Genomic DNA, 9,712 nt, shown 5'->3' with positions numbered 1-9,712 from the left:
CTCTGTTTTTCAGATTAATCTTGGTCCTTCATCTCATTCCACACTGGCATGCTTGCAGATCAAGGAAATATTTAGGTAGAATAATTCACAGCACTCTTTTTCTTCCCTTATGAACCTACTTCCTTTTTTTCCTTTTCTCCACACTCCCCATGCACATTCACCAACCCAAACTGTGCTTGTTACATAAGCTGTCAAGTTATCTGTATAATATTGTGTTAAGGATTTAGCTAGAGAAATGAATTCCCTTGGTGTGTGAGTAAGATTAGAACAGCAAGTGTATGTAATGGATTTGTGGACTGAAAACTCATTCCATTTTATTTTGATTATGAAGGCAAGGTTAAATATGAATGATATCAGCAGAAGTATAAGCATGACTCTTCAAAAACTCATGAACTTTAAAATCTCTGCAAACCTGTGTTTGGCACAGCAATATCACATTAAAATTGGCATGTACTTCCTCACTAGTTTCCATTTCTTCCCTTAAGCAACAAAAATTGCTAAATGCTTCAGGAATCAGCTTTTAGCCCAACTTACTTCTCTCAAAGCCAAATCTTCTGGATGCCCTCCCAAGAAGAGTCAGTGTGCACTTATTTAAAGGCTAGAGAGAGCAAGACAAAAGCCCTCACTGATGCTGCAGCTTGGTTTCAATGACATCATTGCCACAGAGACACATTGAAACTTCCCCAGGAGTGCCCCAAGCTCTGGAAATGGCAAAAACAAACACTGATGCAAGAGACTGTGCAGCAGCAGAGAGTCTGAAGCTCACGGAAAATGCTCTCAAGCCCCTGTCTACTCTTTCTGCCTTTGGAGCAGTCAGAAAACATAAGTCAGGAAGGACAGGCTTAATGCCATGTAATTTATTGCCCACAGCCATCCCCAGCACAAAGACACCCTAAGCATCAAGAGGCCACGAGTGTTAGCTATGAAAGGGGCACATATGACTGAGTGAAACACACCTCCCATCCAAATGTCAGGTCTATATGGGACACCAGTGTCATTGAGGCTGCCACACCATATTTCATGGTGTTTTCAGATGCAGAAACATATCAGCTGGAGTGGTCTCCTAAGCCCAAATTCCACACAAGTGTGCTGGTGAACCGACTAAACTTAGAGAAAAGTCTGGATTTGATCTCACTGTGAAAAGAAGATCTTGACAGTCATTTTAAATAGACATTTTCACATTGCCAGAATCAATCCAGTCTGCTGGTTGTTGCTACTTAAGTGACTTTCTGCAGATATTTAGTTCTAGATAGCAATATACATTTCTCTGTTAGAGAGCAACATGACCACTGACATGGACTTCAAACCTCTTCCATATTCCATTACAGGAAAAGTGAGTAAATAAATCCATGCTTATGACCTGTGGTGGCCTATTGCCTTTCTTGTGTGTGCTCTTGTTAATGATCAACAGAATGATGAAAAAACATTTAACAGGCAAATTGAGACTTGAAGTCTTCTCCTTGCAAATCTTCTTCTCCAGGTTTCTCTGAGAGCTGGACTGCATTTTGCTCTTTAGCCGTTGGAATAAAAGCCTTTCAACCCAAAAGCCTTTGCACTTTGAACACCTCCAGTCAGAGGAGACAGCAAAGTTGACAACACTGCAGTTTTAGATCTGTTATAGCTCTTTTTATCACCTGCTTTTGTGGTACAAGGAATTGTTTGCAAACTGGAGCTGAACACTGGCAGCCCCAAAATTTCTTCCCAATATGCCAACTGCTTTGTCTCATTATCTGTATTCTGTGATGGCAGAGATTTCAATCCCTGTTACTTGTCAGACAATTTGGTCATTGCAGATGGGGAAAGGCATGATTCACTGTGGATTTACTGTTATTTCATGTCACAAAGTGCTGTGTTCTGAAATACAGCCTCCTGGCTTAAGGGCAAATTCACATGCCTTATGCTCCAAGTCCAGGTAAAGCAGCTTTGTTAAACACAGTTATTTAAGCAGAGAAGAAATAATTGGTGACTACAGCAGCTGCTTTAGGAAGTGGGGTAAGTGTTAAGCATCAAGGGAGCAAAGGCTGCACTGAAACAGCAACCTGTCCTCTGGCATCAGCTGGTGCAAGTGATGGAGGCTCCTTCAAGTTCTAGTACACATCTGGGAGACACTAAAAGCAAGAGAGAGCTCTGCCTGACATCTCAGATACTGGCAATTACAAGACAGGAAAAACAGATTTTCCAGGCTGCTTCTGACTAAACACTAAGAGGAGGCTTGACACATAACTTGAAACTTCAGCATCATCAAAAATGAAGCTACAAAAATGTCACTTTGAGCAACCAAAGACCTAGAATCCACTGCTCTCATCAATATGGAGAAAACAGTGCTAGTTACTGGTGTGAACTGGTCAAGGCTTAAGAAATATTGAAATCTCAAGAGCTATGCAAGATATTCACCTTTAAATCATAATACATGGGTCATGACATTTTCAGCTTCTTCTGGTCAGCTTTATATTCCAGTAGGAGTATGAGAAGTGAGGGACTTAGGAGCAGAGCCTTTTGACAGCAGCCATGGCTGTTCAATGTCCATGATTTTGAGTATTGCAACAAAATTTAGAGACACACCCTTTGGTTTCTAAACCCCAGAGAATTAAAGGCAGAGGTGTTGCTGCAATGCATCAGATTTTTTTTTTCCTTATATATTTTTTTTTTTTTCATATAACAAAGCAAAGCTGCAATTTGAGCTAAAACTGCAAGTAAAAATTATCTCTGCCTTATTTAACCAAAGCTGTCTCCTCTGGTACTAGCAACATTATAATCCTGTTTATTCTCCAGTGAGTTTGGTTTGTAGGTTCTTTCAGGGGGAAAAGACTTTGCTAAAGGAAAATAAAACACTGAGGAAAAATTCCACATTTTTATTCCTTAAGCAAAGAAGATAAAACTCCAGACTTCTCCCCTTTTGCAAATCCTCTTTGAAATAGCCCAATGAATAAAAATGGTTTAATGGTTCAAACTGAGAACAAACACATACCCACTTACTCTTTTGAACAAACACATAAACATAGAGCTATGGTGATAAGGTAAGGTTACTGAGGCACTTTGTATGTACCAGAGCTTTAGCCTCTCTTATTTGATGGACTCCTAACCAGCTTTGACTTTTCATTGACTTTCCTCACCTTTAATTTAAGACTGCATTGACTTTTCCTGTCACCTTAATCCATTTCTACCATTAAATTGCTGCACAGCTAGCTATAATGCTACTCAGTATTGATTATATTCTTTCCTCTCAATAATGTTTTGTTACATACATTGAAAAATAGTCCAAGAAGGCTCCTACTGTTTTGCTGGTTTTTAGTAGTTAATAATTCCACTTATTTTTTCTTTTTTTTTTTTTTTTAATTATATTTCATTGGTCACTTAAACCCAGGTCAGTGTTTGGAGAAAGGAAAGCTGTAAATTACATGTGGTGCAGTGTCTATACAGAATGTATTTGATGTCTGGGGTTTGCCATAAATGAGAGCTGCTTGAGAGGAAATCCCTGCCCGGTCCCAGCAGTGCTTTCCAAGACACTGCAATCTTGTTCCCTTGGCTGGTTCCCATGCACAGCTGGTGCCCAGGCTGGCTCCCCTTAGAAGGAGTGGGTGACAAGGAAGAATGAAAGCTGTCTCAGCCTTGGGACTTCCCAAATACATAACCTGCCAACAGGAAAACACAGCACCCCTGGGGGTTTGAATTTCCTGCTTAAGACCCGTGGAGGACCCTCCAGCACTGGGCAGCTACAGATGAACTTCCAGGGATGCAGCAGTGCTAGAGAAGTGAGACCTGTCCTGTGCCAGGTTTGCACAGACAGTGCCTGCAAAGCCAGGACTCATTTCCTCCATGTCCTTGCCCTAAAATGGTGGCAATAGTTCCTTTTTATGCATGTGTTTTTTCATGTAGGTTTTTACACTAAGGTAGGACCTTACCTCCATTACAATAACCCAAGCCTGATTAATAGGCATTTATTTCTTATGAAAAAAATGGAATTACAGAAGTGAAAGGTAGAAACAAAATATAGTATTCTGCAGGCAACTACCAAATGGAATAACACTGTGTTAGCTGAGGCTTAAAATACTCTCTGGAAACTTAAAAGTTGCCTGAAGAATTGCACAAGGAAAGATAAAATCTTTTTTTCCAGCCCCAGGATTTAAGCCTGAATTTACCGTTCCATGACAGGGTGTCTCCTCTCACCATTTGTGGATCATAAAAAGAAAACTTAATTTTTCTTGTAAAAAAATGACTCATGCTTTCAGCCAGGCTCAGTTATGTTCTTGGCTGGGTAGGTCTTCAATGCTTTTTTGGTAGAGAAAGGATGGGACATAGCCATGATAAATATAAAATGTTTTTTATATTTTTTGCAGGAAGAAAAGTACTGTGTTCATTGCTGTCTGTCTCCTTGACTGTGCTGTCACTATGCAGGCTCATTCCCTTTCTTGGGCATTATGCAGGGGATGTAACACAGGGCTCGTGGAGAAGGATGCAGACTCTCCAATGTGCACCCTTGGCTGTCCTCAAAGTCAGCCTGCTTAGGTGGACACATTGCTAAAAAATAAAGTAATATGAGGTGATCTGTTCTAATACACCTTCCTTAGCACCTTTGAAAGAAGCTTTTGGCTTGTTGGATTTTTTTCCTTCTTGTGTCATGTGTTTGGTATCCCTTTTTTTGGTCACGGATGTTAAGTCCTCTCTGAATTTCCTTTCTTCTTTCCCATAACATTAACGTAGCTGTCTAATGCAGCCCAGTCTGTACAGGTAAGTGCTGATAGGTATTTGTGTCTGTTCCTGGGCAGGCCATTAAAGCACACTCAGAGAAATCTGGTTTGCATAACAGCTTCACCACAGACCTCAGATATGACCTCACAAAAATCACTCTGATTTCCTTCATCATGTTCCCTCTCCTGTCCTTGGTCTCTCCAGCCCTGGTAGGGCAGAGCCCATCTCTGACCACAAAAACGTGAGCTGTGCCTGCTACAAACTCTGTGTGCTAGGAGAATACAAATTAATGACATTAAACTGCTACTGAAAAGCCTTATTGACTCATGTTTTTTATTCAATATTGAAGCCTATATGACTCTTAAGCCTCTGTCACAGTTAATACCAGCTTTCAGTCATATCTTTGCAATTGAAACTCAGCAAGGGACTAATGGATGACCAGCTATTTTTTGCTAATACACCATAGAAATGAGTGTGCCTGATCAATTCTTGAAAACACTCAGAGTGCAGAAAGCACTCAGAGAAAGTCGAAACTATTCTTTGTAAGAGAACATTTTTTATGCTCCCTGATTCTGCATTTAATTCTGTAAGTGTAGTTTAAAGGGCAAAGGGAGTTTTTAAATTTCATTTCGCATTCAGACTCTTCTCCTGCTGGCACTCCTGTGGAATTGTTGCTGCTGCTCATGCATATTGAGGGGCAATGTGCACCTTTGCAGGCAGAGTACATCTCTGCAGCTCATTCCCAGCCATTTCCCAGGTGCATGGTACCATGATAACATTGCAGCCCATGGGGTTTCCCATTTATACCCTTATAATTTTTTCTTCTATCCTACAAAGGATTTGCTTTTGCAAAAACTGTCTGTGTGGTAAAGGAGAGCTGCATTAAATGTCCTCAGCTCATCAGCAGTTTGTGCTGCTCCTTCAAAGTGCACCACATCCTTCAAAGCACAGCATGTCTTTCAAAGCACTGCTAATGCTTGCCTGTCAGCAAATGAGAAAGCAGGGCAGGAGCCAAAAGTTAAAGACCCAGGTTGCAGGCTGCTGCTGGGAAGCACACTGCTTCCAAGCATTCTGGTATCAGAATTACCGCCTAGACCAGGAGCTAGCCCAGAGTGCCTTGTGCCTCTTTGTGGATTAGCAGGTTGTGCCATGATTAATGAATTCCTGCTCTTACTTATTTAGACAGAAGGTACATGAACAGTTCCAGTCAGCTTCAGTCTCCAAGAAAAAAATTAGCACAGAATATAATGACACAGTAGGAAAAAAGAAGCCGGTGCTTCACCAAAGCCTGGGTGATGGTTCTGCCCTTGCAATTCATGAGGAGTCCTGGGAGGTGAGAAGCTGGTAGCTGTGTCATGCAAGGAGTCCCATGGCATGTGTGCCAGCAGGACACCTTTCCCTGCATGCCATGGCAGCTTCTGTGTGTGTGGTAGGAGAGAGCACAGCCGGCAGAGCACACGGCAGCGCAGTTTGGGACTAGCAAGTTTGTTAGACTGCAAGCCATGGGATAAAATGTCTCTGCTGCCACCAGGAATGTTACACAATACAACCCTTCTAGCTTCTGTTCATTCATTTCTTTTCATCCTTTTTTCAAAAATTGAAAGTCAAACCCTGAGACCGTAGGGAAAAGCAGACATGTCTCTCATCAACATAACACCTGGGATGGAAAATCCTGAATGTGCACCAGCAACCATGTTTAAAACCCTCTGTTGTGCTTCTGTTCCAGACACTGTTCTCACCGGGCTGCTGTCCAAAGCTTCCTTTGCTGCAGTGCACTCTTGCTAGACACTGACTGTCTGACACAAAGTCCAAGCAGAGAGAAGTCAAAGGAGGCAGTTAAGCAACTGGAAGTCTGTAATTTCTTTCTTGCTTGAACTGTGTGTACTCAAGTGAGAAAGGATTTTATTTTTTTCAGCTGAAAGAGATTATCAGAAAGCTTGAGAACATGAAAGAGTACCTTAATCTGGAGACGGTTCAGATAATTTTTTTGCTATGAACATTCTAAATAACTTTAGTACAAAGTAAATATATAGCAGTACTGGACATGTGCTAATATGTGATGTCCGGAATGGCTGTTGCTCTTTGTTTTTATTAAGTTCCTGTTCTGAAATAAGATGCATCATTATGCCTCATTTTCAACAAACATGGAGCAAAAGGCAGTTTCTTTTTGAGGAGCTTTTATCTAACCACACTGGTTAAAGAGGAATGGGAAGAGTTGTAAGTAGAAAGGATATGCTCCAAGTACATGTTGGGATTGAAATTTGAATAGGTGGGTAACAGAGGCATTGATGAAAAAAGAGACATGGGCAAAAATAGAAGAGCAAGGAAGAAGGGAACAATAGTCAAAGGGAATGGAAAAGGAAAGAGAGTGTATCTGCTGTGGCTGAGGGGAAGGCACTGGGGAATGTGTGTTGGGGCATGCTAGCTGTTACAGCAGAGGAGAAAATGCTCCAAAACAAAATTGATATAACCTCTTGACATTGAAAAGAGACCTATTGCAGACATGCACTGTCCTTATTCCTTAGACCACCATTTGCTGCCATGAACAGGGATATCTGTTTGCCTTCCTCTGGAGATGATGAATTACTGTTATAATTTCTCAAACTAAGTGGACAGTAAATTCTTGATTTCATATACAGTTCTCATAATAACATTTCAGGAGAACACAGAACTATGTCTATATCCAGTAAGACACTATTCTATTGGTGATAATAATAGATTTGTTCCTTAGTTGTTCCCAGTTTGAATAATTATAAATACTTCTGTCACTGCTTGGTGGTCATCTCAGTGCACTAGTGGCACTTTAACCTTTTTTTCATTGCTGAATGAACAAAGTTTAGCTTTGCATTTGACTATTTCAAGATTTCTACTCCAAAATATCTTGAAAGTTTATTTGTATTTTGAAAGAAAATTCAGAGGAAAATGAGTATACACATATTCAGAGAATTTCAGTATGGGTTGCCCAGTAAAGTACTTGCCAGTATGGACTGAACTCCATCAGAAAACAGCCAGGCATGGAAAACAGACCACTTACATGAGAAACACTTTTCCATTTCACAGTGGTTCCAAGAATACTTTAGATATAGCAATTTTTGGTCAGTTCTCGTGTATTTATTCTTCTGACAGTCAAAACGATGTAAAGTTAATAAAAGCAGACAAGTCTAGAAATTGTCTCTGACCTCTGCATATCTCAGTAGCATTTCTGCAGAAATCCTCCCCAGTCAGTCAGACAGTATTCTGAAGACAACCTTGTGCCAAGATCATAACCCTGAGGATCAGACTAGACAGGAATGAAGAACAAACATACATTTTACATTCATTTACATTCACATATGCATAGCAGGAACATTAAACATTCAGCTCCTTATAGCAATATTTATAACGACAAGTAAATATTTTCTCTAAATTCATCTTCAATCTATTATATTTAGGTAAAATTCCCTTAGGTATCTAGCTTTAGCTAAAGACATGTGGTTAAATTCTTTTTGCTTGAAATATATTTACTGCTGCTAACAAACCCAGACTTCTCCTCTACCTCCCTAATCCTGCCCTGACCTTTACTGCTCACACCCAGGTTACACTACTGTGGATGGAAGCTGCTGCCTCACATCCTACTTAAAACTTTTTTACCACTTTCCCTCCACTCTCTTTCATCACAGATCATTATTTCATATGAACTCCTTTCCTTACATCCCTATATTTCACTGCTCCTTTTTCCAAAACATAATGAAACACTTTCCCACTTTCCCTTTCAATTAATTTGCCTGATAGCCTCAGCAGTCCTGGTGCTGACTGCTGAATCTTCTTTTTTCCAGCCCCTCTTTTGTTGCTTCCATCCAGATTTTTCACAGCTCTACTACTCAGCATAACTTTCTTAGTGGACCATATCATTTGCCCATTTAAATCTTTTCCAAAATCCACTCTTGCTCTTAAAATTCTGGTCTGTTTCCCTACCTCAGCCTTAATCTCAGAACTGAATCTATGTCCTATATGGATGTTTCTGTCACCCACATTATCTTTTACACTGGCCTTGACCACAAAACCCTTCCCCAGAATTCCCTATTATATTCACGTCTATATCCTCATTTTATTCCAAACTCTTGGAAAGACATTTTCTTTCATATGAAGGCCACGATATTAATTTGTCCTCTCTAAGTAATGAAAAGAATACTCAGGTTACCTGACAAGCACAGCTGAGTTGCCTTTGGAAGGAGGCAACTATGCTAAATTATACCAGCAGAGAAACTGGCTGACATACAACTTAACTTCATCATTTAGAATTTCTTACTGTGCTTTGATTTATTTGTGTCTTATCTTCTGGAGTTTCAGCTGTGAAGGGCAAGAATTGTCTTTATCACTGTACTGAATATCACTGCTATAGCCTCAGCTCTTTCAAGCTGATAAATAATGAGATACTCATGAAATTCCTAGCGGGTGTTTTGTTTTAATACCTCATCTGATTTCAGTGGGAGGTTTACCTGAGTAAGATCTTCCACTAAGCAGAATAATTTCTTGTTCCCCCTACCAGGTAACAAATGCCAGCTTAATACATCAATCTATCATCACGTAGTTATGTGTTATCTGTAGTCAAAAGCCCCAATAAAAAATTCTAATCTCCTTAGAATGATAAAGGAGAAAACTAATGTGAACCTATTGCTAATAAAACTGAATTTCCTAAAAAGCAAGGGCCATTTATACCTTAATAACACAATGGTCCTTCCATCTATCAGTCTGGAGAGTCAGTACCACTTGGTATCACAGAATTTATTTTGTTCTAACAAACCTGTTAGTAAAGTGAGCCCTACAGCTGTTGGAGAGAGAACTGTGGAGTGGGAAAACGTTATGTCTAGTTCTGCATGGTAAGCACTGTTAGGGCCAGGGGCAGAATTGAAGCTGTTTTTTGGAGCACTGGAGCATGCATTTTGAAGTGCAACCCTTGCTTTTGCCAAGAGGTGAGAGTTTAATTCAGCTGGTTGGACAAAAATAGAGGGATTGCAGAAAGACCTGACTCTTTGTTCTCAGT

This window comes from Pyrgilauda ruficollis, unplaced genomic scaffold (assembly GCF_017590135.1).
Source record: "Pyrgilauda ruficollis isolate IOZ18807 unplaced genomic scaffold, ASM1759013v1 scaffold25, whole genome shotgun sequence".
Classification (NCBI taxonomy): domain Eukaryota; kingdom Metazoa; phylum Chordata; class Aves; order Passeriformes; family Passeridae; genus Pyrgilauda; species Pyrgilauda ruficollis.
Note: the sequence above shows the minus strand (reverse complement) of the source record.